At 37.8% G+C, this 11,608-nt stretch overlaps 1 long non-coding RNA gene across 1 annotated transcript; it reads left to right on the top strand.

Moving 5' to 3' along the window:
* The first annotated feature begins 464 nt into the window (after window positions 1-464).
* Window positions 465-10,365, top strand: LOC143407479 (uncharacterized). The gene is made up of 3 exons (XR_013092354.2): window positions 465-747; window positions 3,759-3,847; window positions 10,286-10,365. It is a non-coding gene; the product is annotated as an uncharacterized LOC143407479 (long non-coding RNA).
* Window positions 10,366-11,608: the final 1,243 nt, after the last annotated feature.

Here is an 11,608-nt window from a genome sequence, read left to right as displayed (position 1 = left end):
AAGCAGGGAAGCACCATAGTTCTGCCTTGGGACTACAGTTTTCCACATGAATGTTTGTCTGTTCCCTTTGTAACCACTGGAAAGCTGGGTCCTGGTTCCTAGTGTCAATAATGAGGATATAGTTTTGAGAAAAAGGAAAAAAGATTTATTGCTTTGCTAGCAAAGGAGAAACACACAAGGATCTCCTGTCCCTGAGGCTATGCTTCTGCCTATCAGGGAGAACTGGGCTTTAAAAGAAGCTATTCAAAGACCACACAAAATAGGGCTGAGGATGTGGCTCAGTGATCAAGTGCCCCTGAGTTCAATCCTTGTCCCCACCCCCTCCCCCCAAAAAAGGCCTCATTCCAGGTGTGTCCTGACAGGGGATCCCAGGTGCAAACTGAAGGTGTGTTGAAATTCACTTCTTAGATCCTCTGGTAGATATCTCCTTCCTGTCGTGGGTGTGTTCAAGGACAATTAACTAAGGGAAGAAAAGATAACACTGTCTCCCTCATGTTAGGGAGGGGAAGAGGGGAGAAGAGAGAAAAGCACAGGTCCCTTTAAAAATAAGACTCAGAGCAAGGAGGGCTATATTCAAAAGATAAAGTGGACCACTGTTACACCTTCAGCTTTGTTTTCAGAAATGTTTAACATTTAGTTTCACTAATGCTTTCAACAACTATTAATAAGTATCTTCCAGGTGCCAGGTACTGACCAGGAACAGAACAAGCAAAACATCCTGTCTTCATGCAGTGCAAAGTCTAGCAGGTAATTTCTTAGTTTGTAATCAAAGTTCTTTTCATTTTCCGATTCATACTTCCCAATTTCCATGTCACTGTAGACTTATAATGATCATTTTAAATCAATGCACTATTTCTTCCAAACAGTGTGCCATGCTTCCCCTAAATGTTCCCATGTGTTTACTTCCTGGGTCTTTCCCAGTGCTGGAGATTGAATCTGACATTTGGTGCATGCTAGGCAGATGCTCCATCCCAAGTCCAATTGCTTTTTAGTTTGTAGATTCTGTACAAAATCTTTGACAGAAATTTTTGTTCACTATTTGGATGTAAGATTCCTAAGCCATACCACCATGTTTTCCAAATATAAAAAGGTGGATTAATAAGAAAATTTTCAAAAGATAGCATCTGCCCCTGTACATAGAATTGTTAAATTAGAAGGAGGAACAAAGATGCCACCTGTCTCAATCCAAAATGGTCCCAGGAAAGATGGTGATAGATTTAAATACATGCTGTGTGCTTGCAGCGTTCTTGATGCTAGGGATATGGAGGTGCTAGATGGCTGAAGTCTCTGCCAAAATGGCTGGTGCACTTGGGAGTGCTATGTAGAAAAGGATTAGTCCATTTTCTAAGTCCTCATTGAGAGATGACTTAAAAATAGTTTTCCTTAAGAATCGGAACACATGTCCAGCCCTCATTAGTATTTATCCCATAGTAATGAGTTAACCCCAGCATTATAAATCCTGAATTCAAGTGATTTGTTTATATTTTGGAGCAAGATCAGTTAAAAGAAATATAAAAGTTTTCAAGAATCACTAGTTGGTTACATCACGAGTCCCAAGAGGCTGATCCTGAAAAATGATTAGGGAAATAAAATATTGAATTTACACTCTTGCTATATCCCCAATCCTTTTTTATTTTTTATTTTAAGATAGGGTCTAAGTTGATTAGGGCCTCATTAAGTTACTGAGGCTGACCTTGAACTTGTGATCCTCTTGCCTTCCCAGCTGCTGGAATTATAGGTATGCACCATCATTTTTGGCTTACCTTTTTTTAAAAAAAAAAATCACTTTAGGGCCTGAGATTATAGCTCAGTGATTAGCATGCACAGGGCCCTGTTTCAATCCCCAGTGCTGGAAATGCCACCACCAAAACCAAATTTCATTAGTGAGGTATTATTGATGAACTATAAACTGCATACATTTAAAGTATACATTTTGGCAAGTTTGGCATAACCCAATCAGCATATCTATTATACTAGCCAGTATATTCTTGGTATGTATATAAAATACAAGGAACTGATTACGTGGCTTTTCAAATGCACATATCCTAATCTCATTTAGTTGCTTTTTTGTTGCTTGCTCTATTGAGTGCAGTCAGTTGTTGAACAACTTTGGGAATTTAGTTCTAATAGAAATAGTCTTTAAATAAAGGTGCAAAAAAATAAAGGTGCAAGACAGTTCAATGAGGAAAGAATAGACTTCAACAAGTGGCTTTGGGGGCTGGGGTTGTGGCTCAGTGGTAGAGTGCTCACCTAGCATGTGCGAAGCCCTTGGTTCCATCCTCAGCACCACATAAAAATAAATAAGTAAAATAAAGGTACTGTGTCCAACTACAACTAAAAAATAAATATAAAAAAAAGTGGCATTGGACCACTGAATATTCATATGCAAAATAATGAAGTTGGACTCCTACATACTGCCACATAAAAAATTTAACTCAAAACAGATTAAAGACCTAAATATCAGAGTTCAAATTATTAAACTCTTCAGTGAAGATCTGCACAAGATGCAGATCTTTGTGACCTTAGATTACAAAGATCTGTTTTTTAAGATAGGATGCCTAAAGCACAAGTAATTAAAGGAAAAAATTGTACTATTTTGTTAAAGTTTAATAAAATTTTTGTTCTTCGTTGAAACTGTGAAGACAGTAAAAAGACAACCCAGAGAATGGGAAAAAATATTTATAAATCTGTCTCATAAATGTCTAATATCTTAAATCCCTAAGAATTCTTACAACTCACCAATGAAATGACTACCCAGTATAAAAAAAGGGCAGAAGTTAATTCAATAAATGTTTCTCCAAAGAAGATATATAAATGGTCAATAGGACCTGAAAAGATGCTTGATCTCATTAGTCATTAGGGAAGTGAAAATCAAAATCACAGCAAGCTATCATTTCATCCCCACTAACATGGCTCTAATAAATAAACAGGTGGACAATAAAAAAAGATTGCAAGAGTGAAGAGAAACTGGAACTCTTACATATCCCTGGAGAATACACAGTGGTGCAGCTGCTTTGGAAGTCAATTTGATAATTTTCAAAAATGTTAAACATTACCATAGCTGCCAACAATTCCACTTCTAAGTTTGTACCTCAGAGACTTAAAGATACGTTCATATAAAGACTTGAATGTTCACAGTTACATTCTTAATAACCCCAAAGGGGAAATGGCCTAAATGTCTGTTAATGAGTAAATGGCTAAGATGTGGCTTGTCCATGCATTGGACTACTATTCAGCCACAAAAATGAATAAGTCCAGATCCATGCCACACCATGAATGGGCCTGAAAACATGCTGAAAGAAGCCAGATGAAAGACCACAAGATGTAAGATTCTATTTATAGGAAATATCCAGGACAGGCCAATCTATAGAAACTGAAAGTAGATATTGGTGCCAGAGGCCAGGAGAAAGGAAGGATGGGAGATGACTGCTAATGAGTGGGAGGTTTCCTTTAGAGTGATGAAAAATGTTCTGGAAATGAAACAGCAGTGATAGTTGCTGAACTGTGAAAAGACTAAAAGTCACTGAGTTGTACATCTTAAAAGAGCAAATGTTTTAGCATGTGATTGACACCTCCCTAGTAACAGTAAACAGGGAGAATAAAGTTGGTAATAAAACTTTGGTAACAAAACAATGAACATTATCCTCCTGGCCATAGCTGATTAGACCAGGTGGCAACCAGTCTGTGGTTTAAACCCAGCCAGTCTGATTCTCTCTGACTGTGGCATTGTGATTAAAGCAGCTCTTTGTTCTCTGCAGGTGACTGGAACAGTAACCATCCTGCTCATGAGGAAGCCAGAAGAGTCTACAGAAGAGAAAATAGAAGAGATGGGCAAAGAGCTACAGAGGTGAGTGAGGTTAAGAAAAGGGCCTCTGGGGATTCTGCCGAGTTTTACAGTTCCTGTTTCTGCACTCCTGGCTCACCTTTGCCCTGGAGATAACTCCTTAATAATAACATAGACTTACTTATTATTCACTTACACTGGTACCTTTTGAAACTTGGAATTGAAAAGACCACATCTGTGGTGCTCGGATCTAACAGATGAAAAATGTCACCAGAAGGTTATATATAATTATAATGCACCAATAAAAAATAAGGGAAAAAAATGTCACCAGTAGTGTAGTCATTAAAACAAATGTTTATGTGAATGCAGGAAGTCAGAATGAAATGAGAGGCATTTCCAGAGGCCACTAAGAGCAGCAATAAATAAACAAATGGCCCATAAAAAGAATGAAGTCCCTATAAAAAGTAGAGCAGAGAACTGTAAAAAGCTTATCAGTCTAGGACCATTTAGACCATGAGAGGCCAGCAGTGACAGACCCAAGTGATCATAAGGCTTCATTAGGTTGTAGAGCTTGGTAAGACTGATGTGTGTTACAATGGCTTTTAGCCATAAAAGCCCAGCGAGATCATGTTCTTTGTTCCTGAATGTCTTCAACAAAAATTGTTTACATGTTTAGGCATTTAAAAAGATAAGATTCATTTATATGGCATACAGATATTGTGAAATGTATCAGTTTATAACATAATGACAGATGCATGTGCAAATATATGTGTACCTGTACACCCAGAAATAGAACATCTCAATAAAGAACAAGGAGATAGTAAAAGTGAGAAATATTTAAAAATTTTAATGTATATATGAATTCAAATGCACTAATTAAAATGATAATAACAGAAGGTAGATTAGTAGAGAAGATGAAGGAGGGTGGAGGGGAGGGAAAGAGAAGGTGCTGGGGAAAGACACTGATCACACTACATGCATTTACAGATATAGCATCGTGAATTCTATTATGTATCATTACAATGCATCAATAAATTTATTTTCTGTTTTTCTCCATGAGTCCTTGACTGAATATTTTGTGAAACATAGAAACGAAACTCTGATTCTAAAAGGTCACATGCTGATCAGATAATCATCTTTGTGCTTCCTGCTAGATCAGTGGATCTCAGTCTTGTCAAACCCAATATCTCTTTTTATTTGTTCTAATTAGTTATACATGACAATAAAATGCATTTTGACACATCATACAAAAATGGAGTATTCTACATCACACTGGTCATGTAACCATACATGCACATGGGGTGATAATGTCTGATTCATTCTACTATCTTTCCTACCCCCATACCCACTCCCCTCCCTTCATCCCCCTCTGTTTAATCGATAGTTCCTATATTCTTCTGTAGCATATTCTGCCCCGCTTATTGTGAATTAGCATCCAGATATCGGAGAAAACATTTGGCCTTTGGTTTTGGGGATTGGCTTATTTCACTTAGCATGAAATTCTCCAGCTCCATCCATTTGCCAGCAAATGCCATAATTTCATTCTTCTTTAAGGTTGAGTAATATTCCATGGTGTACATATACCACATTTTCTTTATCCATTCATCTATTGGAGGACACCTACGTTGGTTCCATAGTTTAGTTATTGTGAATTGAGCTGCTATAAACATTGATGTGGCTGTGTCCCTCTAGTGTGCTGATTTTAAGTCCTTTGGGTATAAACTGAGGAGTGGAATAGCTGGGTCAAATGGTGGTTCCATTCCAAATTTTCTGAGGAATCTCTATACCACTTTCCTTAATGGTTGCATCAGTTTTCAGTCCCACCAGCGATATATGAGTATACCTTTTCCCCCACATCCTTGCCAACATTTACTGTTGCTTATATTCTTGATAATTGCCATTCTGACTGGGATGAGATGAAAGCTCAGTGTAGTTTTTATTTACATTTCTCTAATTGCTACAGATGTTGAACATTTTTTCACATATTTGTTGATTAATTGAATTCTTCTGCAAAGTCAGACTCAATCTCTCTCTTTCTCTCTCTCTCTCTCTCTTTTTTTTTTTTTTTTTTTTTTGATACCGGGTATTGAACTCAGGGGCACTTAACCACTGACCACATCCTCAGCCCTTTTTTGTATATTATTTAGAGACAGGATCTCACTGAGTTGCTTAGTGCCTCACTAATTGCTGAGGCTGGCTTTGAACTGGCGAACCTCCTGCTTCATCCTCCCTAGTTGCTGGGATTACAGGTGTGTGCCACCACACCCAGCAGACCCAATATCTCTTAAAAAGTAAAAATAAATTTTAAAAAATTTGTATGTGTGGGGCTGGGGATGTGGCTCAAGCAGTAACGTGCTCGCCTGGCATGCGCGAGGCGCTGGGTTCGATCCTCAGCACCACATACAAATAAATAAAGATGTTGTGTCCACTGAAAACTAAATAATAAATATTTAAAAATTCTCTCTCTCTCTCTCTATCTCTCTCTCTCTCTTTAAAAAAAATTAAAAATTTGTATGTGTTACTGAGGATTGAATCCAGGGGCACTTTACCACTCAGCTACATTTCCCAGCCTTTTTCATTTTTTATTTTGAGACAAGGTTTCACTAAGTTGCCCAAGGTGGCCTTGTTGAACTTGAGATCCTCCTTCCTCAGCTTCTAGGGTCCTGGAATTATAGGACCTGGAATTATGTGCACCACTGTTCCCTGCAAAAGTAAATATTTTCTAACATCCTTTTAGTTGTCCTCAAATAAATTAATATGAAATATAATGTCCCTGTACTTAAAATATATGTGTGTATATGTGTAGATACATGTTTGGTTAGCATTTTCATAATGAGTAATGATGTTGAGCTTCCTTTCATGTGCTTATTGGCTCTTTGTCTATCTTGTTCAGATTTTTTGCCCATTTTTTTTCATCGGGTTGTCTTTTTACTTTAAGCTGTAAAAGTTCTTTATATACTCTACATACAAGTCCTTCATGAGATATAGGAGCTGCAAATGTTTCCTCCTACCGTGTGGGTGGGAGGGATTGTAGATTATTGAAATAGAAAAAATGGGAAGGATAATATTCTTGTAGATAAGCTGGGCTTATTTTTATAACTATGCCTTGAAATCCCAGCACATTCAACCTTCAGTCTCTAGGATATAAGGAAACCTTAGAGACCACATCCTTTGATAGGCAAAGCAGAATAGAGGATGGATGGAGGAAGAGACTGAGTATAAGAGGCAATGGGGATGTCATTAGCCCTATGGGGAGTGATTGTTGTTACTGAAAATGAGGAGTAACTGAAATTTAATAATTTTTGTGATTTGCACAACAGATTTCATCAAGCTACAAAAATGTTTTAAATATAGGATTGTAGTATTGTATAGTGAAATTACATATGATTTTTACTCAGTTTGTTGAACATGTAGTTCCAAAGGCAAACTATTCAGTTATTTTTAATTTAAAAAGATTTTATTTTGTTTAAAACTATTTAAAAGAGATGTTCAGAGAAGTCACATTGCCATTCCTGCCATTCTGTTGTCACCCTCCATCCAGTGGTTGCCATTTTTATTGTTTTTATCCTTTTGGGATTTCTTTTTGCAAATACTTTAGTGTGTGTGTGTGTGTGTGTGTGAGAGAGAGAGAGAGAGAGAGAGAGAGAGAGAGAGAGAGAGAGAGATAGCAAGAAAAGCGCACGAATAAGAGAGATCAATCCCTGTTGTTACAGAAAATGTAGCATATTGTAGTATTCTACTTTTCTCTTTAAGCTTATTAACATTTAAGAAACACCCTTTGAATAAAATTTAGGAACATCTCTATATTTCATAAGACTCCCATCCATTTCAAAGTATTGGGGTCTAAATTAGTTAAAAATAATCCCAAGATGGGCATGGAGATGCACACCTGCAATCTCAGCTACCCAGGAGGCTGAGGCAGAAAGATTGCAAGTTCAAGGCCAGGCTCAACAATTTAGCAAGACCCCTCTTCAAAACAACAACAGCAGCAGCAAAAAAGGACTGGAAGTGTAGTTCAGAGGTAAAAATGCCCCTGGTTTCAATGCTTAGTGCAAAAAAGAAGAAAAAGAAAAAGAAAATCCTCAAAACTGTGTCACATATTTGCACTTAATAACTTCATGTATGACAGTTACAAATGTGTTTTTTGGTGACTTAAATATGATGCTTCTTAATGACTTAAATGTGATATTGCTGCTGGTGATGTGATTTCCTGAAGTAAGGTAACAGTTCTTAGTTAAGTTTGCTGGGTTTTAATTTTATTTTTAAAAAATTTAATTGAATTTTTTTCTTATCAATTTTTGAACAAAACATAGTATAGCACTTCCCGGACATATATGATAGTTATAAATTCTTGTGATAGTTACATTTGTGACTAAAATTAAATGGAATTAGGTTGTAGGTTTAAATAAGTTGAAAAAGCTGTTTTGGGTTTTTTGTTTTGTTTTGTTTTGTTTTAAACCAACATGAATGTCTGGTGGACATTTGAAAGTTGAACCAAGGCACTGGGGCTGGGGCTGAAAGGTACAGTGCTTGCCTAGCATGTGTGAGATGCGGGTTCGATCCTCAGCACCACATAAAATAAATAAATAAAATAAACGTTAAAAAAAAAAACTTAAAAAAAAAAAAGAAAAGAAAAAAGAAAGAAAGTTGAGCCGAATATAGGATAGCCCTTCTTTTTGCAGGATGTTCAATTCATGCGTGGAATATATCTCTGGTCCCTACCTAAGTGCTTGAATACCCTCTAACCATAGTGAGCACCATAAAATACCTGTACAAAATTTCAGAACTCCTCCTGTAGGATTGTACTAACTAATTCTCAAATGTGATGTGTATGAAAAAGAGAAAGAAGAACATCTAGAAGCTGTAAGTCAGGAAGACTGAGGTAATACACATATTTGTATGTCTGAAATTCTTCAATTCATCTTCTAATTGAAATTATTCTTTTCAAAATAGCCTGTCTACCTTCATAAGATAGAAATAAGATGGAAATAGATGCATACTTAACTTTTCAACAGGAATCTATAGTGCCAGCTTAAGAAAGAACTTTAATTCATGTGAATTTAGACATTTTCCTCTTAAAAATGGGAAAATAAAGATTTTTTAAATATAGTGTAGAAATGTTCACCTCATTCTTAATGACTTTTTGGAGTAACTAGGTTCAAGTCCTAGTCAATGGTAGAAAGACTGAGACCATGACAGGTGACAGCCTGAAGAGGAAGAGGGACTAATGCTACTCAGGCTTGCCTTTTGTATGTGGTACAGCTTCAAGCAGGGGAAGTAAACACGCAGGTCATCAGCCATCTGGTATATCAGTGACCCAGAAGTTTCCTAGGCTATGGGGCTTCCAGTGCTAACCCTGAGAAAGTCCAGAGCAAATGGGATGAGCTGGCCAACTTTAGAAGGATTAAGCTGACTGGCTTCAGGAAGCACATGGCAGCAGGGGTCCAGAGCTGTGAACACCCACCCTTCATCCCCTCACCCATCCACACTTCCCTCAAGATGGTAGCTAAACCCAGACCAACTCAACTTGAACTGGATCTGCTAGGATAAAGGGCTGTTGCAAGAAGCAGGGGGGCTTTCCAAGAAATGTGGCCTCTACAGCTGCGTTTCTTGTGATGTTGTAACTTATGGGAAGTTTAATCAAAACAAAACAACAGAAGGAGTCGGAGGCATGCCTTTTATGTGACTTGTAAAAAAGGGTTTTCTGGAATATAGACTGTTAATATGTTGATCTTTCCCATTCCTCCACAATTACTGAATTATTATTCAAATAAACAGTCTGCAGCAGATCTCAATCCAAACCAATGGGAGATCCAGGTTTCTTTGGCTCTGAATAGCAATTTCTGTTTTGAAGACCACCTGTATGGGAGTAGTACAATGAATCCTATTATATAGTCAAGTCATAACTCAAACTCTTTAGGCTGGGGTGTAGTTCAGAGGTAGAGCATTTGCCTATCACGTGTAGGACACTGGGTTCAATCCTCAGCACCACATAAAATAAATAAAATAAAGGTATAAACAAAACAAACAAACAAACAAAAACCCCTCAAACTCATTAGTTCCAATAGAACATTCTGCAAGTTTCCTCACCTTTCCTGGTTCACCGTGTGTCCCTCTATCCACCATGCAAAAATAGTTGATGATAGTTGTTATTAGTCTTCTCTGAAGAGAGAAGGGTCCCAAGACTCTTCAGCCTCCCAAACTATTGAGGTGTTATTGATAAGAATAACATCTAAGTTCACATAAGCAAATCACAAAGCATTCTCTAGGGGGTTTTCCCAATTCTTTTCTACCCTTAAATGAAGCTGTTAAAAAACAGAACACTGTCCTCTGAGTAGTTCTATAACTCAAGTGTTAGGCTCATGTGACATGAACTGTGCTGAGTTGTACAGGCTGCCTGGTAGGCAGTTTCTCAGCACAACCAGCAGGAAGTGTTTGTGGAGCACAGCACCCTGACCCTTTCTTTATTTACTTCCCCTTTTCTTTTTTTTTTCCACCCAGTGAATTCCACTCTCTCCAGTAGGAAATTCAGTGGGAAGAAGGATGACAAATTGCAGCCACTTTCTTTGGGTCAGTTGAGGGATAAAAGTTGCCTCTTTCCTGCCCTGAGAATTATGCAGAATGCTCACCTCCTCCCTGCCTGCCTCCAGCGACTAAACGCAATCAGCCTAAGCCCCTGATTGGCCCAAGTCTGCCAGTTGGCTTTAGTTTTGGACTCAGCCTCTAGAGGTCAAGTAGTCACATGTCTACTTCAACATCAGTGCTGGCATCTCTGAACTTGTGGGAGAGCAGTGATTGGGCATCATGTAAGTAACGGTCATTGCCAGTCAGAGCATCCACGTGAGGAAGGCTTGTCACTAGATTCTTCCATATGTAAACATTCACTTTCTAATGTAGGTGAGCATTCTAGTTGTAACTGCAGTGGGAAAAAATATATCCTTAGGTACTTTATATGTTGAAAGCCTATCAATAGTTTATAACATTTAGATTTATTATTTCTAAAATAGAAAAAAGCAAAAAATGATGGGAAACTTTTACTTTCAAAGTAACATCTAGGAACTTTCCAACAGTTTGATAGAAAAATCAATTGACAGACAAGGGAGAGATCTTTTTGAATACATAATAATTATAATGCAATAGATACAAAGATATTTGAAATTTAAAATTTGAAAAGAAATCAAATTGCTTTTGAAAACGTTCAGAAAATATCTTCAAGCAGGGTGCAAAGCTTTCAATTTGTTGGATTGTTTCAATAAAATTACATCATCACCATCAATCCAGTTTTCAAGTATGGAGTTAGAAGAAGAAGCAGGTCTTTACCATGGTCAGGTACAGTCTAGCAGGAAGGAAAACTTAATAGGTTAGTGGTAGCTTCATCCATATGCGTTCCTGTGACAGAATACCACAGTCTGGGTAGTTTATAAAGGACAGACATTTATTTCTTAAAGTTCTGGAGGTTGGGAAGTGTGAGGTCAAGGTGCTGGCAGGATCTGTGAGGGCTGCTCTCTTCTTCCAAGATGGCACCTTGAAGGTTGAGTGCTGGAGTAGTGGCAGCTGGAAGGGCAAGCCAGCCACATGCTGTGTGAAGCCTCTTGTAAGGGCTCAATTCTATTCATGAGAGAGGTACCCTTCTGGCCCAATCCCTTCTTAAATACCCTGCTTCTTGATACTATCACTTTGATAACACCTGAATTTTGGGGGGACATATAACAGTCATAGCAGATGGCCACATCATTATCAGGGATGTCCCATCCTGGCAGAGCCAACCAAACAAACCTCTTAGTGCCACGTTAGAACATTTGGAAGAGCGGTCTCCTCAGTATC

This window comes from Callospermophilus lateralis, chromosome 1, assembly GCF_048772815.1.
Source record: "Callospermophilus lateralis isolate mCalLat2 chromosome 1, mCalLat2.hap1, whole genome shotgun sequence".
Lineage (NCBI taxonomy): Eukaryota > Metazoa > Chordata > Mammalia > Rodentia > Sciuridae > Callospermophilus > Callospermophilus lateralis.
Note: the sequence above shows the minus strand (reverse complement) of the source record. Positions and strands in the feature narration are given on the sequence as shown.